The sequence below is a fragment of the Eumetopias jubatus genome, unplaced genomic scaffold (assembly GCF_037043125.1).
Source record: "Eumetopias jubatus isolate StellerSeaLion01/CBP00866 unplaced genomic scaffold, mEumJub1_p1.0 scaffold_1, whole genome shotgun sequence".
Taxonomy (NCBI): Eukaryota; Metazoa; Chordata; class Mammalia; order Carnivora; family Otariidae; genus Eumetopias; species Eumetopias jubatus.
The window spans coordinates 116,986,041-117,007,736 of NW_028274807.1; the positions used below are offsets into that span (position 1 = coordinate 116,986,041).

Consider the following 21,696-nt stretch of genomic DNA (forward strand, 5'->3'; position numbering starts at 1 on the left):
GAGCTCCAAGCTCTTGGGGAAGGCGTAAGCGGGCGAGATCTGGTAGTGAAATGACTTTTGGTTAACAGTTAAATCTTTTATGATTATTGAGTTTTACTGGGGCCTCTCTTTTGCTATCATGGAAACGGTCTTGTAAGGGGGGGTGGAAATAAATGAATTGCGGAATTGCCGTTCCTTCCTCCCGGACTGCTCTCGCCAGGGCAGGAGGGGGGCGGGGCAACGTGCTACTCGCTCCTCACCCGGGTGGGGCGCGCGCCTGGGGGCGGGGCGAGGCGGGGTACGCCTGGCGGGAGTTCGCGTCTCCCAGCGCCCGCGCTCCTTTAGGCCAGGGGCGGGCCTGCGGTGAAAACGTGGGAAAGGCGTGAGTTGTTGGCGGACGGGCTGGGGACTGCATCTTTGGCGTCTGTTATTAGCTGTGGAGGCAGCTTAAATTTCCTGAGCGGGTACGGAAAAAACGAAGTTAAATGGAAAGTGTCATGAGAGAACCGACGCGGCCTGGTGTAGCTGGGAGTTCTGTCCTAGCCGCTGCGAAGAAGCGGGGATGAGCAAGCGGCGGGTTTGCCCTGCTCCCCGCCTGTTTTCACAGCGCGGCCCTGAAGCCGTTTGCTTCTGCTCGGAGAAGTGAATTTCCCGGTGCGGTCCGTGAGGAGCGGGCTGGTGTTTCCAGGCCCACCCACCCCCAACTTCGCCTCGCGGCGGCCGCGGGACTGAGGCCTGCCCCGCGGGCCACGAGGCGTTGCTGTGGCGGTAGCCATGGGGACCCGGGGCTGTCTGGCGCTCCACACAGGCACGTTGGCTTAGATTCACGCCACGACTGCAAAAATAACTCGGAAATGCTGAACTATAGCGCCTTGTTTTGGTATAAGTTTTAGGTGACCCGGACTCTAGCAGTAGCTGAGAACATATAATCCTTTTTTAGTCTTAGCGCTCGAATAGTTAAAATGAGGAGTACTTGTTCTGAGAAGGTGGTTCCTGATATGGTATTAAAAATCAGAGTCCTAACTGAGTTAACTTTAGCGATTGAACAATGATTTTTAGAAGACACTAGTAACTGGCATGAATAGGTCAACTCTACAGGGGCTTAATGAGAGACATCGCTTCTCTATATTCTTAACAGTTACTTGATTGTAAAAAGCACAGTCATCCTCTTGAGAAGTACTGTTGAGTTAATATTTTGTCCTTCCTGATATAAGAATTCAAACTTTAAAAAAACCTTTCGACAATTAAGTATATTCAACATAGAGGTGATTTTTAAGTGATACTACATTGAATACAGACAAATTGGAAGATTTAGTCTTCAGAGTCTTTATAAAGTGATTAAGAAATTTGGCTGCTACAGCTAAGGACTTTCTGCCACCTTTGCAGTAATTTTATTTAACTTGGCTTCAAGCATCCCCAAGCTCCATACAATGTGAAGTTATGAGCAAAATATCAAATGAGGATTTTCTAAGAAAAGCGTTTGGTGTGATTAGTCTGGAGATGTCAACTCTGCTGCTGCTGCTACTGCTGAATTGTAAACTCGGCAAGTCATTACTAAACTGCAAATTGCCTATCCCTAGTATCTTCTTACCTGTCCTGTAGATGTGTTTGATTAATACTAGATAATTTATGTGGAAATGCTTTAAAACAATAACAGCACTACATACATTTTTATATTTATAGCTAGAATGAATGATCCCATTAGCATTCGTGATGGTAAACTGATTAAGCTGAGAGAATTGGAGCATAGTTAGAGACTATTTAGGTAACTAGTAACAGGATTTAAGAGGTATTGCTTCTATGTATGGAAAAGATCTTTGGAGTTTTAAAATGATTCTGTCTCCAAATCCTTGGATTTCTAAGGCATCATCTGAAGAAAGGATGTAGAAAAGGTTACTAGTCTATACAAGTTGAATTTTGAAAAATATTTGCTTTGTCCCTAAATGTTTTGCATTTGTTTAAAAGCCCTGATATTTTCAGTTAAGTTTTCCAGGCTTTTATCAAGAAAGATAGTGTTCAAGAATTTAATACATTTTTAAATATATTTTTAAAAAGGCTTACAGCTTTGGGCGCCTGGGTGGCTCAGTTGGTTAAGCGACTGCCTTCAGCTCAGGTCATGATCCTGGAGTCCCGGGATCGAGTCCCGCATCAGGCTCCCCGCTCAGTGGGGAGTCTGCTTCTCCCTCTGACCCTCTTCCCTCTCGTGCTCTCTATCTCTCACTCTCTCTCTCTCTCTCTCAAATAAATAAATAAAATCTTTAAAAAAAAAATAAAAAGGCTTACAGCTTTAAGAGAAACTCACAGTGTTCTAAGTAGTGTATTAGGGTTTGGAGAAAGATCAGTAAAGTGAATGTTAAAGTACCTTACCCACCTGTCCTATAAATTACAGGATGCTTTTGGCTAATGGATTATAAACTCACATCCAAAGCTCTTCCCCATAAGTTTAAATAATGGCAAATAATGTAATTTCCAGTGCATCATAAAATGTTATTTTACATTAACAGTCAGTCTTTTACATGTGTACCACGGAATTAAATATAGTATTTTGATATCCATCATCCATTTTTCAAAAGTGAACTAACACTTTGAATGTCTAAGTATTATATTGTATTGCTGTTCTACCCTTTACAGTAGTGGTTTTCAGGGACTATTGCCTCCCTCTCCGGGAACATTTGACCATATCTGGACACATTTTTGGTGTCCTAGCTAGGAGTAGGGGATACTGGGTTTCTAGTGGGAGGAGGCCAGGGATATTGCAGAACATCCTACATTGCACAAAGCAACCCTCAACAACAAAAATTAATCAGCCCAAAATGTCAATAGTGGTATGCTACTGAGAAACCCAGACCTACAGAATTCTACTCTTACGTAGTATGGTTTTCAGCATAAAAGTTTTACTGGTTATCATTCTTTGCTGCCGCAAAAAAAGATATGTGTGTATTAATATTGACTGCATATCTTGTGGTCATAATGTTCTAAATGTTAAGTCAATCCAGGTAAGTTTTTTTTTTTTTTTTATCATTACAACTGTTATTAGTATACAGCTGGTCAACCTATATATATTATAATTTTGAATAATTATGAAAAGTAATACTTTATTGAAATGTATTTCTTGGTGAGATGGGACTTTTTATCATTTAGCTTAAGTTTTCATGGATAAATATTATTTATTGCTAGCATCTGACAGAGCTCAACATCAATTCTTTTTCTTTTCATTTTCAGAGATGTAAAGGCCAAAACATCTTGTTCTTTTAAGTTGAGAGGAATAAAAAGAATGTTAACATAGCAATGTTGTTCAATTCCTTTCATTCCTATTGAGTTATGTGCCAAAAATCTTGGCATATCATGATGCTGGTGGCCTCTCAGAGTATTTTCAATGACATATCAATTAGGTTCTTCAGTTTAGTTTGATTTAGAATGAAAGCATTAGGATCCCAACTTTGAAAATGATACCTTACCTAGTTATTAATTTTCTCAATATTGACTTTTAGGTGTCCTGGGCAGTTATATCCTGGAACAATGCACCATAGTGAGATTCAGGATAGATAAGAGGTGTTTATTTCCTTTGTAAAGGCCAAAAGGGCAATTCTCTGTGTACTGAAGTACCTCAAACATTATCTGATTTAAGTGGTTGTTTATTAGTAGTTATTGGATGGGTGGATGAATAAACAGTTGAAGGAACAATTGAGGAGTAAACATTATTGTAATAATCCAAGCTAGAAATAATGGTTGATAGCGAGGAAGCTGGTGGGAACACTGTATATATTCTGAAGACAGACCTAACATAATTTACACAAGGTTTGGATGTAAGAGAAGGAGAGAAGCATCAGCTATCACTGTGTGGTTTTTATCCTAAACTACTAGAAGATTCACACTTTGCTGAGGTGGCGGATACTGAGAAGAAAAGAATGAGGCAGCTAGAAATACACTTCCCCTTGTCCATTTTCTTTAGTGCCATGTTTGTGTTTCTAATTTTAAGGTAGTTATTGAAACCTATAGTTATCCATCAAAATATAAATAATCTTATGTATTACTCTCAGTCCAATTAAGACATCCCACAAAATGATGGAATCTTTTCCTTTGTTTCTAACTCCATTGCCTAAAATTCAAACACTTGGCAATGTTAATTGTAACTCTTTACTAAGTAATGTTAATAATCTGATTTGTGTATACTAGATTACCTTGAGGACAGCTTTTGTAGTTGAAAGCTGTTCAGTGTTTTATTTTTATTTATTTATTTATTTTAAACACATTTTATTGTATTTTAAATCAATAACTCTACACAGATATTTTTTAGGACAGGTTCAATAGCAAACATTTGGCTTCACTGGATGTATAAAACTCATAAACACCCAAATTATGATTTTGTTGTGATAATGGAATTATATAGTTTTCTGACTTGTTCAGAACAATGCAACTTAGCTCAAATGCAACTGCAACCTATAATTTATGATTTATATTAATTCAAATTAACATGCTGTGTTATTGGCTAGGCTAACCCAGAGGCACGTTTTTCTCTTAGTAAATTTTTAATACTTAGGGGTTTTTTTCGTTTGTTTCAGCAAAGAAAATAATACATGCAAAAATAGAAAACACCATTTCAACGACAAGTTACTTTCCTACCCAGTTGCTAAGGTGTTTTGAAAAGTCAACCCAAAATGTGTGACGTGTATAAATTAACATTATTATTACCTATTTTGTGGGCTGACAAACATACTGAAAGTGCCCCTTACTCAGTTTTACCCAAGTTCAAGATTCTGAGGGTTCTCAGAGTCCAGTGGATGAGACAGATACATACATACCAGCTTTATTACATGTCTGTGATAAATGTTGAAGAATAAGCAAATATTGAAGGAGCATAAACAAGTTAGAAATTCCTGTAGTTACCAGCATTATATTTGCATTGATAGCTCTCAGGAGAGGAAGTTGTGTGCACTATGATAATTTTGTTTCTTTCTCCTTTGACAGCCTGTTTTCTTCTTAAGCCTTGCATCCTATGCCTCTTGCCTCTCTGAATCTAATGGCTTGTGCAGATGATATTCCTGCCACCTCTGGTGGATGATGACAGCTGCAGCCCACTGCTCTGGCTAAGCAAGCATGCCAGAAAGCTTGGAGAACCTCAGCTGCCCTTTACAGAGCAAAAGTATCCTCTTGAGTAGCTAAAGCTCGGACTTCTAAGTAAGGTATCTTTACCAAGATCCCTTTATGGAAACCACATGTAAAAAACCTGCCATAGTCTTCAGCCTTATGGCTCTGCCATTTGTAAAGATGAGCCACAGCTGAAAAAGGCCATTATATTTTGTACTTGGGTATCAAACATAATATGTGTTTAGTGTTCAAAATTATATGGTTCAGATGGGGTTTTTTTTGTTTGTTTTTTTCCTTACAAAAGGTCTTATAAACCCTGTGGGTAAATAATTAAGAATTCCCATTTTGGGGAATTCTAACATGTTGGCCACCAGTTCTAATATGTGTGTGTGTATGTGTGGGTGGAGGGATGGTTCCCCACATCAACATGCAATTCTCCCAACACCAGCTGGGTATCTGACAAAATTTAACTCAATTCTGACATTACCTACCTGGAGATAGTATCAGATTCCACAGGTTAAGGGCTTAGTCCCCAAAGACTGCCCTCTATTTTACAAGTGGTTGCCTATACTTCTGAATGACCAGCTATAAATCAGAAGTTCCCATGACCCCCTCTTTGGGTTACAGGTTAAGGGTTCAGTCCTACAAGACTGTCTCTGCTCTCACTTCAGATGTCAGTAGCAAATCCAGGTTATCATATGTGCTTCTTTTACATAATGTCTCTTCAGATTTGATTAATTTGTTAGAATGGCTGACAGAACTCAGAGAAACATTTTATACACTAGATTACTGATTTATTATAAAAAGATATAACTCAGGAACAGTCAGATGGAAGAGATGCATTGGGCAAGGTATGGGAAAAGGGCTAGAGTTTCCATGCCCTCCCCAAGTGTGCTACTCTCCCTTGACCATGTGTTCACCAACCTGGAAATTCTCTGAACATCTTTTTAGGATTTTATAGAAGCTTTATTACATAGGTATGATTGATTCAATCATTGGCCCTTGGTGACTGATTCAGCCTCCAGCCCCTCTCCCTTCCCTCTTCTCTCTTTTCATCAAGGGATGGGACTAAAAGTTCCAACCCTCTATTCCTGGTTGGTTCCCTTGGCAACCAGCCTCCATCCTTGGGTGCTTTTCAAAAGTCATCCATTAACATAAACCCAGTTGTGGTGGAAAGAGGCTTGTTATGAATAACAAGACAGTCATTTTACCTTTATGGCTTTGAAATGCTTTCAGGAACTGAGGACAAAAGATGAAATATTATAACAAAAGATGCTTTCATTGTTCTTACGCTCAGAAATTCCAAGGTTTTGGGGACCTGTGAGCCAAGAACCATGGATGAAGACAAAATATATATTTATTATAAATCACACTGTCACAGGAACTAATTGTAGAGTTGTCCTGTCATCCATTGTGGTCCATTGAACTATAAGTTCACAACAGATTTACCATCTTCGAAATATTACTGATTCACTGGTCTGTCACTTTGACAGATCACCTACTACTTTCTATCCTTGTGCTACCATTGTAGAAAGTAGATTTAAGTCTACTTTGTAGTGGTAGAAAGTAGACTGCTATATGGGCCTTTTCCTTCCCCCCCCCCCCCGAGGAAATAGTAAAGCTTTAGTTATTTTTTTTTAAGAAGCCAGGAGTTAAGAATTGAAATCACAGAACTAATACATGTCGTTATTATAAGTTTCCTTGAAGATTTGACTGATACTTAGAAAGTAGAACTTGAGTATTTATAGATAAATAAAAAATACTGTGTGCTGAGCTAATCAAAATATAACAAGACCATTATTAGAACTTGTTGACAAATTGAAAATAGCAACTTAGTGGATTAAACTGCAATTTCATAATAATTTGTATTTTTATAGATGTTATATCATGCTAAGGTAAAATAGCATCTAATTGCAGTTACGAGTTTGCAGACTCAGGAGTAAATATAGTAATTGAAGTTCTAGAACTTGTTTAAAAACAGGCTTTAAACTCTATATAAGGGTAAGTTTTAATTTTTTTATTAGGTTTTAATTCTCAAGTCTTTAAGACACGAGTACTTAATTTTGAACTTTATGTGATGCAAAACAACTGAAAAAAACAGTTATGTGATCTCCAATATTAGGAAAGAAAGAAAAGAAAGTTCAGTGTTAAAAGTCTCAAATACCAAAGAGATGACCAGTAGTAAATAGTAAAAACTTTCCTATAAAAATCATTAAATTATAACATGCCTGTTTATTCACTTTTTGGAATGTATGTTTCTACCAAAATGACTACCAGTGAATTACACTTCTTACATTGTTTTTCTCTTAAAACTGGAAATAACTGTAAAGGAAATTTCAGGGAAAATATTTTTAAAATTTTATTTTAAGAATTACTTTCAAATTCTACAGATCTTTTTAAAAGCCATATTTAAAGAGAAATATTTTTCTAATAAAAGATTAGCCTGTCTTTTTTATATTTGTTTCTTGTATATAGAAATAAAGTATTTTTGTTTATTGTCTTTATATTGGCAACAATGCTACATTTCTTATTAATTCTGATAGTTTGTAGATTCTTTGGATTTTTTACACACACCATTTAAAAAATAAGTTTTAGGAAAAATCTAAAGAAAATAAGATGGACAACAACTCTATACTGAAAATTACAAATCATTATTGAGAGACAAAAAAGATCTAAATAAATGGAGATAGGGATATACCATGTTCAAGGGCTAGTAGATTTAATATTGTAAAGATGTCAGATGTAAAGATGTTAATTTATAATTCACCCCCATTAAAATTCCAACAGGTTTTCTAAATTAAATTGACAAGCTGAAACTCATAGAGATACAAAGAGCCAGGAATAACCAAGTTATTCTTGGTGAAGAAAAAGCTGGAGGACTGAGTAAATAAAAACAGTAAAAACACACGCACAGGTGGTCAGCTGATATAGGACCATCAGAGAAAACACAGGTTTTCACATGCCAAATACCAAAATCAGTTCTAAAAGAATTAAAAACTGAATGTGAATGATAAAATACTAAAGTTTTCAAAGGTAACTGGTGAACATCTGCATGATCTTTGATAGGCTGTGATTCAGGAAATCCCTAAGACCACCCCCAGGTTCAATAATTGACTAGAAAAACAGAACTCAGCAAAGCTGGTATACTCATGGTTACAGTTTACTATAGTGGAAGAATACAGATTAAAATCAGCAACAGGAAAATGTGCAAAGGCAGGGTGCAGGAGAGACCAGGCACAGAGCTTCCAGTTGTTCTCTCCCAGTGGCATTATGTGAACAATGCTTGTTTCTCCCAACCGTGATGTGTGGCAATGCACCCAGAGTGTTGTCAACCAGGGAACCTCAACGAAGCCTTGGTGTCCAGGGTATTTATTGGGGTTCAGTCACGTAGTCATGGCTCTCATCCCACATTGCTAATCGTGGTCTCCAAGCTCTTCCAAAAGTCAACGTGATACTACATGGGCCAAGGCCCCTACCATAGATCATATTGTTAGTATAGCCTATTTGGCATAGTTTAAGGCCCCAAGTGAACAAAGACATTTTTGAAGCAAGACATTCCGGGGGCTTATGGGTTACCTCCCAAGAGCCAGGGATAAGGTCCATACCTTTCTTTGGACAAGATTAATCTTTTGCTACACACAGGTAAAGAGTTCTTAAACAGGAAGTACCAAAAACTCTAAACATAAAGATAAAATGATAAATTGGTCTATATTAAGAACTTTTATTCATTCAGAGAATGATTAACTCAGAGTAGGAGAAAGTATCTCCAATACATATATTTGACAAAGACATATCTAGATTATGTAAAGAACCTGTAGAAATCAGTAAGAAAAAACCCAGTGATGGTGGGGGGTAAGGGGACAAGCAAAAGACTTAAGCCACTTTAAAAAAGATAAGCCTCACCTTTATTAGTTACCAGCCTAACAAATTAAAGTCATAATATGATACCACTATGTACCTAGACAAAATGAATAAAATGAAAAAGATAGACAATACTAGACTTGGCAAAAATGTGGAGCGATCATACCTCTTATACAATGCTGGTGAGAATGTCAATTGGTACTTTGGAAAACTGTTTGGCAGTATCTACTAAAGGTGAACATATGCATACCCTATGACCTAGCAGTTTTATTTCTATGTGTATACCCAAGGGAAAGCTCATGCATTCATTCACCAACAGACATACACTAGAATATTCATTGCAACACTCTAATAGCAAAAAACTGAAGAATATTCAAATGTTCATTAACAAAGAATAGATAAATTGTGGTATATTCACACGGTGGAATAAGATATAGCAATGAGAATTAAGAATATACAACTATGCAAAACAATATGGATGAATTTCACAAAACGTTGAAGAAAAACCAGACAAGGCAGTGTATTCTGTATTATTGCGCTTATATAAAATACAAAATTCGAAATTAGGAATCAGGTTGTTGTTCCTAAGCAATACAAAAGGCATATAGTGACTGGAAGGTGCACAAGAAAGGTTCCAACAACAACTGTTCAAGGAAAAAGGACAACAATAATATAAATGGCAATGCAAATCCAAAGAGAAAATGATACTTTTTCAAGGAAGCAAAAAAGTGCAGAAACCTGATACTTAGATACATTTCAATTTACAAAAAAAAAAAAGCTTAGCTTCTCTGTCTAAACATTCAAGATACCTGAAGTTTTTCCAGGAATAAGTAGATACTTGATTTGCATTTGCCTTATAGACAATTCTTAAAGAGACAAAGGTAATTAAGTTCTTAAGAGGCAGACATAACTTCTAAATGATTTTTTATGGTCTGTACTCATCAAGGTTTCAAAAGCAGTGTGCCACCTTTGTGCACAAATATGGTATGATAAAATATTTTATCATTGTCCCTGGTTCCTGACACAAAGCTCCTAAGACGTTTGGAGTTCCCATAGTGATAAGGCAGGCCTCTAGTAGCTTCAGGATGGGGGCTGGTTACCGGAAAGACCAAACCATGATTAAAAGCTGGGAACTTTCAGTCTCCTAAATTCCAGAAAGGGGAGAGGGACTGGAGATTGTGTTAATCACCAATGAAGGGATAATTTAATCAGCCATGTCTGTGTAATAACTCCATAAAAACCCCTAAATGTTGGGGTTCGGCATTACCAATTGAACTCATTTAAGGTGCTGAGTGGGTAGTGCACTCAGGGAGGGGTGGAAGCTACACACCATAAGCCACCCCATACCTTGCCCTATGCATCTCATTTGATTGTTCCTGAGTTACGTCTTTATATTAAACCAGTAATCACAAGTAAAATGCTTTCCTGAGTTCTGCGAGTTGTTCTAGTTGAATTATTAAACCTAGAGAGACAGAGGAATTCATGAATAATTTAGTGTGCTGAGCAGAAATGTAGGTACCCTTCGCACTCTATGTCCCTAGCTTCTGAAGTGGGCACAGTCTTGAGGGACTAAGCTCTGAAACTTGAGGAGCCTCATGCTAACTGTTAAAGAGTTGCTGCCAGAACTGAACTGAATTGAATAGTTAGACACCTAGTTGGTATAAGAGTTAGTTGATAGGAAATAAAAAACTCTCAACAGATATTTCTTTTTACAGTGACAGCTGTTATGGTCTGAATTGTGACTCTCCCCACCCCCAATTTGTATGTTGAAATGCTTACCCCTAGCACTTCAGAATGTAACCCTATTTGGAGATAAGTTCTTTAGAGAGATGATTAAGCTAAAATGAGACCTTTAGGGTGGACCCTAATCCAGTCTGACTGGATGGTGTCCTCATAAAAAGAGGAGATTTGGATGTATAAGCAGACACCAGAGGTGTGTACACACGGAGAAACGACCGTATGAAGAGGGAGCAAATGTGCAGCCATTTACAAGCCAAGGAAAAAGGCCTCAGAGGAAATCAACACTGCTGGTACATTAATCTTAGACTTTCAGACTCCAGAACTTTAAGAAAATAAATTTCTGCTGTTTAAGCCACTCAATCTGTGGTATTTTGTTATGGCAGCTCTAGCAAATTAACACAACAATTTGTTTTTCTCTGATTTTATATGCTTATTTCAGACCAGAGGTTTTAGCCTGGAAATTTAGGAGTGCATTAACTAGTGTCTCTGTCTCACACTATCCCAACCTAAAGATTTGAATCATAATTTTCATACTTAAAAACAACACATGAATCATACATCAGCAGTATCAAAATCAAGTGGAGGACTATCTGAAAGCACAGAACAAAAACAGAAACAGATGGAAAGTATGAAAGAAAAGATCAGAGACCTGAAGGACACATACAGAAGACTCAATAGTGAATAACACAGGCGTTCCTAAAGGAATAAAGATGGGATAACATCAATAATTAAATATTTTATAGAAAATGTCTTGAATTGGAGAAAGATATGTGTCTACAGAATAAAAGAGCTAGGCAGGATTGATGAAGGAAAACACTGTTGTGGAAAATAAGACCATAGGCTCAAAACTAAAATAAAAACTTTGTTCTTTACTAAGAATGACATGGCAGAAAAGGAGGGGAGTTCGCATCAGTTATTGCAGAGCAATCATACCCAATTTCTTAATACATTAAAATTACCATGATTTGCTTCTACACAATAGTGCAATCACATTCCAATTCCAAGATTTACATTATAGTCAACAGGGAAGACAGGACCTCAGTGACCATTAATGAGAAAGGAAATACCAGCAGTCACAAATCAGCAGTTACCTGAAAGAGATGCCAGTATCATACAATGAAAAGATGTCATGGAAACTATTATTAATATCTCGAGGACCTATCATTTTGTTGAGAGTTCAGCTTTTTCCACACACTGATTCAATACTGTCTTATTATGGACATGTTAGAAATAATCTGGTTAAATTTCTGAGTCCAGAGGATAAAAAAAAGTAAAATTCGCTAATGGAGGAAGAATAATTATGAAAGAAAAAGAATCAGGAACAAACTCTTAATTTACAATATTAGAAGTTAGCTTACTGAGGAAATAGTACAGGAAAGGACTGTAATCAAACAGCAAAAAAAAAAAAAAATCTCAAGACATGGGAAGATAGAGTAAATGAAAGAATGAGGAGCTCTGACACATCTGTTACCTAAGGAGATATCTAAACAGATGCAGAGTGACTGAGTATTTGTAATATAAATACTAACTGGTGCTTCTTCAAATGAAAGTGGCATACTGCATAGGAATCCTGATAATAGACTCTAAAGGCAATTAAAATATATCCTAGGAGTTTGTGGTGGGGAGAGGAGAAGTAAAAGTGTTTGTGGGTGGGGAGAGGAGAAGTAAAAGTGTTCTAAAGGGCTCATCCAGAGAAGGAACAGAGCACCCAGCAAACAGAAATAGTTGGTATCTTATTTGCATATAACCCTTACTTTCGTATGGATTTCATTTTGAATGTATGAAAATATAATCACCAGTTGCATGAAAAAGTGCAATAGAATTTCATAATTAAAAAGAGGAAAAGATAAGTAATAGTAATGATCAAACAGGGAAACTAAATAAGGGAAATACTTAAAATAAGGAAATATTTTTAAAAATGCAAACAAAGTAGCGTGAAAGGAATAAAACATGAATGATTAATTTCCCCAATATATAAAACAGCTTCTCGGATTGGGTTGAAAATAACAAAACCTATAAATATACTCCTTAAGAAAAAGTGTTTAAACAAAGTAGTGAAGAAATGGTGAAAATTTAAAAATGGCATAGGAGATAAGTAATTGCATACAAAAAATGGAGGAAAGACAACAATACCAGATAAAATGAATTAAGATTAAAAGTTCTAAATAAGATAAAGACTATGCAGTGACAAAAGGCACAGTTTACAAAGAGCATATAACAGTTATAAGCCAGTTTTTAAGGTATTATTGCTCAGCTTCAAATTTACTGTTCTATATTTTGCTTTGTAATGCTAGAATTAGAACTCTCAAAATTACATTTCTGATTTGTCAGTTTGCTCCCTGTTGAGCTCTATCAATAGAGGGCAATAAAGGGTTATCACAAGATGGAAGATGAAAGAAACTTTTCTTTTTCTTACCATTTGTATCTTGTTCCTATTAGCATCACCCTAAAAAAGCTTTACTCTGCAGTGACATTTCCTTATAGTAGCAGCAGTTGACTCTAGTTTGCGGTTTTCTGAACACCATGTTATTGTGCTACTTCAGGTAAACCAACATTAATGGTCTACCAGCTTCTCTTAAGGTTGAACCCCAATCCCAGGAGTCCACTCATCTGAACTCAGAAATGCCAGCATCAACCAGGCAGTACACCCTTCTTTGGCATCTCAGCTCTAGATACGGTCATTGCTTCCTGCAGTTTCTAGCTCTGTGATATTCAAGGGTTCTTGTCATGCTTTTTGGTTCTTTAGTATCTAATTTTTTATATTAAATTATCTCATTTAAATAGCTTAGATTTTGAGGAGGTGGTCATGGAGATGATACCATAGGTTTGAAATTTTTTGAATTCCCACATAAAAACAGACATTACAATTATAACATCATATTATAAAGCCAGCAACAAACAATATTTACAAACAAATAAGATAACAGTGTATCCTCACAAGCTTCAAAATACAAGCAGGTGGAGAGAAGCCACCAGTATACATGAGACCTGTATCTTCTGGGTGTCTAGGGAAAAGCAGAGAGAAGTAATGGGGTATTTGATGGACCTGAGGACAGAAGAGCCCCACGTCAACTATAAAGTATTCACTGGAAATCATGGCAATTCATTTTGAGAACAGTAGCTAAAACTGGAAGAGGGTTAGCATATTTCAATAACCAGTATGTCTTAAGAACTGGCTAATTCCATAAGTTCTCATAGGGCTTCCTCCAAGTACAAGGCTTCATACTGAAGAGAAACTGCTGTAATAAAACAAAATTGTTCAGATTAGGAGCAACTGAAATGAAGGAAAAAAAGGTCTAGATAAAAGGGAAAAGGAAGCAGCTAGAAACTGCCCCACCAAGCCATTGTAGTTTTACTAATATGTGAAAACAACATAAAAAGGATCTCATAATTAGTTAGAAAAGCTATCTGAACTAAGTCTTCTAAGAAGTCATGAAAATTAAATCTACATAGAAATAAGCATCGGAAAACTATTGAAGTCAAATACTAGGCAAGTAACTATAAGAAAACACAACAATAATAGAATAACCCTGTAGGCAAAGAAAACACACTAGAAAGACATACTGAACATATATGTAAGTTGAAACATACCATTTCAAAATGAGTTAAAAAATATTAGGAAAAGATAGAAGATATGTAAAAACAATAAGAATCAGAACTAGGAAAACTCAAATTAGCTGATATAACTCAAAAAAGAATTAAAAACCATTTCAGAATTGATGAGTAAGCTAGAGAAAGCATATACTCTGAACACAACAAATAATATTATAAATAGATTAAAAGAAGAGCCTTAAAAACAACAAAATGAAGAAATAAAAGGATTTTGAGAGAAAATGACAAATACTGAAGATAAAAAGATTTGACATATGGAAATGGTAGTTCATGAAAAAAGGAAATCTAGGTAACAGAACAAATATTAAAAACTTGCTGAAAGTATTATTATAAAATATGCATTAAAAGAGCACACTGTTACCTGATAATATCAACCCAGAACAACCAAGACCAAGACTTTCTCTAATAAAATGGACTTAAACAGAAAAAAATTCCTTTGGGAATCTAGGGGAAAGAGCACATATTCAGTAAGGGCATCAAAATGATATTACCATAAGATTTTTTTTTAACATAAATGCTCTATGCCAAAAAAAAAAAATAGAGTAACACATTTAAAATACTTAAATGTGACAAGGCATAAATGGGATAAAGCAAATGAGTAATTATGATATATTCTAAATCTATTCTTTTGTGTGGCCTCGAGAACCAGGATTCTCAGTGTGGAAAAACAAAATACAGATGTAAAATTTAAAAGGTTATACAAAAACCCTATAGTTCTGAATTTGTAAAATCCTAGGAAAAAAATTACCAACCAGTAGCAAATAGTGGCCCTAGTTTCCGGATTATTGTTTGGACATAACTTTTTTTTTTTTTTTTTAAGGAAACCATAAGGATTCAGAAGTCAAATTGAGGCCCCCATTGGCAATAGATGTATAAAAATCACAATGGGATGAAACTAATATGTTTAATTTTGCAATTTCATAACATTAAACAGTATTTTTTAAAGACTTCATTGGTCACTGTGACAGGTCTCTAAAGATATTCAGTTCTTACCATTTTTACTATATGTGGAAAAAGGGTCTTTGCAGATGTGATTAGGTTAAAGATCTTGAGATGGGGAGATCCCCAATTGTCCAGGGAACTCTTAAATATAATGACAAGTATCATTATAAGGGAGGCAGAGAGAGATTTGACTACCAACAGAGAAGACCATGTGGTGGAAACAGTCCAGAGGAAGAAGATGGAGGTAGGGCCATGAGTAAAGGAATGCAAGAAATAGCTTTAATCTCTGGAAAAGAAAGAGATTCTCCAGTAGAGCCTTTGGAGTGAGTGTGGCCCTGCTGAAACCTTGATTTTAGCCCCAAAAGACTCAGACTTATGGCCTTTAGAACTATAAGAGAATAAATAGATGTTGTTTTAAGGCACCAAGTTTGTGGTTGTTACAGCAGTCAAAGAAAACTAATACAGTCACAAATTATCTTAAAACATAAATAAAAGAAGCAAGCATTCATTTCACCTTTCCTAAATGAACCATACCACTTGATAAGTAGTAAATGAGGGGATGTCTTCTTACTAACTTTTTTCAGCTAATAAAAACATTAGGATATCACCATTTTATAAATACCAATGAGTTAATTAATTTAGACATTGAGCACAAATGGCTGCTAACATCCAAACTAAGCGAAAACAAGTTACATATGCCTTCAGATGAGAGATTATAGTTTTACCAAAGGGATAAAAAATATAGTTTTTTCAAGCTTCTAGATCCTGAAGACAGTTTGTAGGAAATAGAAAAAAAATAGAACCTTTTGAATTATACCATGAGTATGTAATCAGAAAAATCCAGATTATTATAAACTAGACAGGACAAACATCTCACTTCTTCAACAGATAAATAGTAAAGGAAGGGATGGCCAGAACACCTGTATATAAAAGGAGACTTAAAAGACAATTCAAGTTAAAAAATGGGTAAAACTAAACTATAGTGTCTAGGGATGTCCACTTGGATGATTTTAAAAACCATAACAACAACAAGGAAATGAGTATCATACAAGTTGGGATAGTGGATATGGGTGGGAGGGGGCTGGCTGTCAGTGGGAAAGGGCACACAGAGAGGCTTCTAGGATGGTTAACCAATTTCTCTTTCTTGGCCAGGGTGGTGGTTATAAGGGTATTGTCTTAGACCATTCAGGCAGCTATAACAAAATACCACACACTGGGTAGCTTATAAACAACATAAATTTATTTTTCACGGTTCTGGAGCCTGGAAGTCTAAGATCATAACATTGGCATACCAGTATGAGGGCCTTCTTCCCAGTCACAGACTTCTTGTATCATCAGTAAGCAGAAGGGGCCAGGGAGCTCTCTGGAACCTCTTATAAGAGCACTAATCCAAAGTCCCACCTATGGATACCATCACCTTTGGGGGTTAGGATTTCAACATATGAATTTTGGAGGAGGGGAACACAAACATTGAAAACATAGCAGGTATTTATAGTAATTCACTAAGCCACATTTTCTTTTATGTGTTTTTCTATAATTTTATAATAAAAAGACAAAAAAAAACAATAAGTATTACATTAGTGTTCCCACCATAAACAACCAAAAAAAATTGGACAAAATGTAGGAAAGAACTGTTTTCAGACTTTGGAAAACAGTACAAGAAGGTGATCTTAAAGAGAAGGAAAACAAATGAAATGAGTTATTCAATCATTCTACTTCTCTAAATGGAGGCAGTTTACAGACTGGAAAGCAGGAAGGGAGAGCATGAACAGGCTTGGGAAATATTTGAGTTTAGAGCAGCCAGAATGGAGAACATTGTTGAGCAATCAAGGCATTCAGTAGAGATCCCCAAATGGTCTTACTTTAGTAACAGGGCTAGATTATGACCATATTAAGAATTCTATCATCACATGAACAAAGCTTTTTAAAAAAACTTGCATAGATGAAATAACCATGCCATGGGGAAACTCAGCATTCTTTAAAGAAAGATTAAAAATCCAGAGTCAGCAACATAAAAATCATATTTAGTGTTGGATCCAAAATTAACTACACATGCAGGGAAAAGTGACTAATAAATCGAAGTCTAATTAATTAATAGAAATAAACCCATAAATATAATGAAATTAGCAGACACATTCTTTAAAATAGTAATTGTAAATATTTTGAAAGATTTAGAGGAAAACATGAAAATGAGAGGAATGGAAGATATGAAAAAACTAAAATGAAACATTTAGATCTAAAAAATGTATCCAAATAAAAACAGAAACCAAAAATAATAAATGAGCTTAATAGCTGTACACTAAAATAAAATAAATGAACTGAAGATATAGCAAGCAACAAACTTCAAACTAAAGGACAAAGAGCAAAAGGGCTGAAAGTAAATGAACACATTGATTCTTGTGGCTGCGCGACAATATCAAGTAATCTAAACTAAGTATAAATGGTGTCCGGGGTTGGGGGGGGTGCAGAAAAATTTTTAATGAAATAACAGTCAAATATTTTTCAAATTTGAAGAAAGTTGTATATGCATACCAGCTTGAAGTCCAGTGAGTCACTAGCAGAGTAAACACCAAGAAAATCATACCAACAGACTTAAATTATTGAAAATTAATGACAAAGAAAAAAATTAAATGAGTCAAAAACAAAAAAGGCATTTTACCTGTAGTGCAATTAATAAAATAAGAATTAACATTGACTTTTCATTAGAAACAATATAAGCTGGAGGGCAATGGAAAAACATCTTCAAAGGACTAAAAGAAAGAAAAAAGATCTATAATCGGATTCTATATCTAGTTAAAATATCCTTCAAAAATAAAGGCAAAGTAAAGACATTTTCAGACAAAGCTAAGAAAATATATCACAATCCAGCACTATAAGAAATGATAAAGGAAGTTATTTTAGACTTAATAAAAATAATGCCGGATGGAAATTTGGACCTACACAGATGTTCTAACAATCCAATCAAAGGCAGAGATTTTCAGGCTAGATAAAAAAGCAAGGCAAACTTTATGGTGTGCACAATAATCACTTTGAATATAAAGACAATGGTAGGTCTTTAGTTGTAAAAAAGCTAACATGGCTATATTAATATCGAAAAATAAACTTCAGGTGAAATGGTATTACCAAAGTAAAGAATGTCATCTCATAATAATTAAAGGTTCAATTCATCAAAAGGGCATAAAAGTCCTGAATGTGTATTCACCTAACAACTGAGTTTCAAAATGCATGAAACCAAAACTAAGAGAACTGAAAGGAAGATTACATTAATCTATAATTATGGTTGAAGATTTCAACACTGTTCAGTAACTGATAAAAGAAGTTGACAGCAAATCACTAAGTTTATAGAAGATATGAACAACAATATCATCCTGCCTAATCTAATTGAAATATAGAAAACTACATCCAACAAAAAATACACATTCCTTTTGAGTGCATAGGAAATATTCATCAAGATATATTGTATATTGAGCCACAAAAATTCCAATAAATGTAAAATACTCAATATCATACAGCATTATTCTCTGACTACACTGAAATGAAATTTAGAAATAATAACAAAATTTATCTGTAAATAAATTCTTAAATATTTGAGAATTAAACTACACAGTTTTAAATAACCCATGATTCAATGAATAAATAACATGGTAATTTAGAAAATATGTTGAACTGAACTGAAATGAAATTATTTTTGAATTATAATGAGAATACACATCAAAACTTGTAGAGTGCAGCTAACTAAAGTGATTCTTAGAAGGGAGTTTACAGCTTTAAGTGCTAATATCTAAACAAAAAAGGAAACATTTAAAAATCAATGATCTAAGCTTCTATTTTAAAGAGCTGAAAGAAAAAAACCCAATATAAGTAGAAGGAGTGAAACAAAGAATAGAATTATGAATTAAAATAAAAATAAATAGAAAAAATCAATTGAACAAAGAGCTAGTTCTTTGAAAAGATCAATAAAATTGATAAACTTCTTGCTAGACTAAGAAAAAATGAAGGAAGATTAAAAAATGTCAAAGATAGGAATGAAAAAGGATAAAACTCTATGGAGCTTATATACATTAAAAAAATAATGACCTACATTGTGAAAAAAACTGACTACTTAAAATTGATATCATTGAAAATCTGAAAGATCAAATTAACAAAATTGGCACAGAAAAAAATATATGTAAAAAACTCTTCCATTAAACATGAAATTTATTTTTTAAAAACCCACCTCCAAAACAAAAACAGAAACATCAATCCTACATGATAGGACTGGTAAATTTAAGAAAATATTGAAAGAAAAGTGACACTAGTCTTATATAGATTTGAGAAAATAGTGGGAATGGAATACTTCCAACTCATTTTAGGAGACCAACATTGTCCCAATACCCTAAAACCAGACAGAGACATTACAGGGAAATAAAATTACAGACCAATATCCCTTATGAAGGTAGATGCAAAAATTCTTATCAAAATATTATAAATCTAATCTAGTAATACATAAAAATAATGTATCATTACCAAGTAGTAGTTATCCCAGATATGCAAAATTGATTTAATTTTCAAAAAATACAGATATTTAACTTGAAATGGATCAGAGATCTGAACACAATAGCTAAAACATTATAAAACTTCTAAAAGAAAACCAAGGAGAAAATCATTACAGAACTGGGGTAGACAAAGATTTTTGAGATAAAACATCAAAACTCCCATCATAAAAGCAAAAATACTCAACTTATCACAATTAAAAACTCTTTAATTTTTTAAATGTCTTTTGTAAATTTTAATATATTATTTAATAAAATAAAGAATTAAAGTGACTGGGGAGCTGGTCAAATGGTTATTGAGAGAGTGGGCATGTGGGATCTTAGATGTAATTGTTTGAATATGTAAATTTCAGGCATCAATGAGGAGATCATCCTGACTCTGTTGACATCCTGAAGTAATGCTCAGTGCCAAGAAATCTCTTTGAACTTAAAAAATCTATTTGGCAAGGTAAGGCCACACTTTATCCCAAGGTAGAATGTGAAAGCAGCTATATGCCTTAGGACTAATTTAAAATCTATTATTCTTTTGTAAACATCATTTATTGTTTGATTTTGACTTTCCTACTCTTCTCCTTTCCAGTTTCTTCTCAATTATCAGCTATTAGTTTACAGTGCTCATCCAACTTATCCTTACTAAATTGTTTTTCTTTGCTTGATACTGTAGAGGTGCTGAAAGATCCCATAGTGATAACTGCCTTTCTTCTGTGCTTCTCACTCAGGATTGTTTTATTATCCATTTCCTAGGTGTAAACCCGTATTATAGTATGTTTTGTTTTGACACAGTTGCAGTCTCAGTTCCTTTCAGAGTGGTCTTAAGAAATGTTATTATTTTAGGTTTTGCAACAGTATTTTTATTTTTTCTAGTCTTATTGAGATGTAATTGATATACAGCACTGTATAAATATAAGGTGTATAGCATGATTCAACTTACATATTTGTGAAAAGATTACCACAATAAGGTTAGTTAACTTCCATCATATCATATAGATACAAAAAAAAAAAAAAGAAAAAGTAAATGTTTTTTTCCTTGTGATGAGAACTCTTAGGATTTATTCTCTTAACTTTCAAACATACCATATAGCAGTGTTAACTATAGTCATCATATACATTATATCCGTACTACTATATATCTTATAACTGAAAGTTTGTACCTTTTGACCACCTTCATCCAATCCCACCCTCTCCGACCTACTGTCTCTGGTAACCACAAATCTGATCTCTTTTTTTATGAATTTGGAGGGGGTTTTTTTGTTTGTTTTTTGTTTTGTTAGATTCCACATATAAGTGAGATCATATGGTATTTGTCCTTTTTGTTTAACTTACTTCACTTATACTCACTTAGTATAATGTCCTCAAGGTCTATCACTGTTTTCCTAAATGGCAGGATTTTGTTCTTTTTTATGGCTGAATATTCCACTGAATGTGTATGTATGTTTGTATTATGTATGTGTGTGTATATATGTGTGTGTGTGTGTGTTTTTATAAGCATCTTTATCTATTCATTCATGAATGGGTGTTTCTGTGTCTTAGCTATTATAAATAATGCTACCATGAACAGAAGGGTCCAGATCTTTTTGTGTTTCCATTTCCTTCAAATATATTCCCAGATGTGGAATTGCTGGAGCATATGGTAGTTCTAATTTTCAGGTTTGGAGGAAACTCCTTACTGTTTTCCATAGCGGCTGTACCAATTTACATTCCCACCAACAGTTCACGTGTTCCCTTTTTTCCACATCCTTATGAGCATTTGTTATCTCTATGTTTTTGATTATGCTTTGAGGTGATACTGTGGTTTTGATTTGCATTTCCCTTTAGTGATGTTGAGCACGTTTTCATGTACCTGTTGGCCATTCGTATATTTCCTTTGGTCACATTTTTAATTGGATTATTTGGAGATTTTTGCTATTGAACTATATGAATTCTTTATATATTTTGGATATTA

At 34.8% G+C, this 21,696-nt stretch overlaps 1 long non-coding RNA gene across 3 annotated transcripts in view; it reads left to right on the top strand.

Annotated features, from left to right (window-relative positions):
- The first annotated feature begins 293 nt into the window (after positions 1–293).
- LOC114205645 (uncharacterized) overlaps positions 294–21,696 on the top strand; it is a 53,771-nt gene continuing 32,368 nt past the window's right edge. For all 3 annotated transcript variants that reach the window (XR_015768817.1, XR_003608432.2, XR_015768816.1), the window contains exons 1-3: positions 294–443; positions 4,948–5,162; positions 20,108–20,202. This is a non-coding gene — a long non-coding RNA (uncharacterized LOC114205645). The remainder of the gene's footprint in view (positions 444–4,947; positions 5,163–20,107; positions 20,203–21,696) is intronic.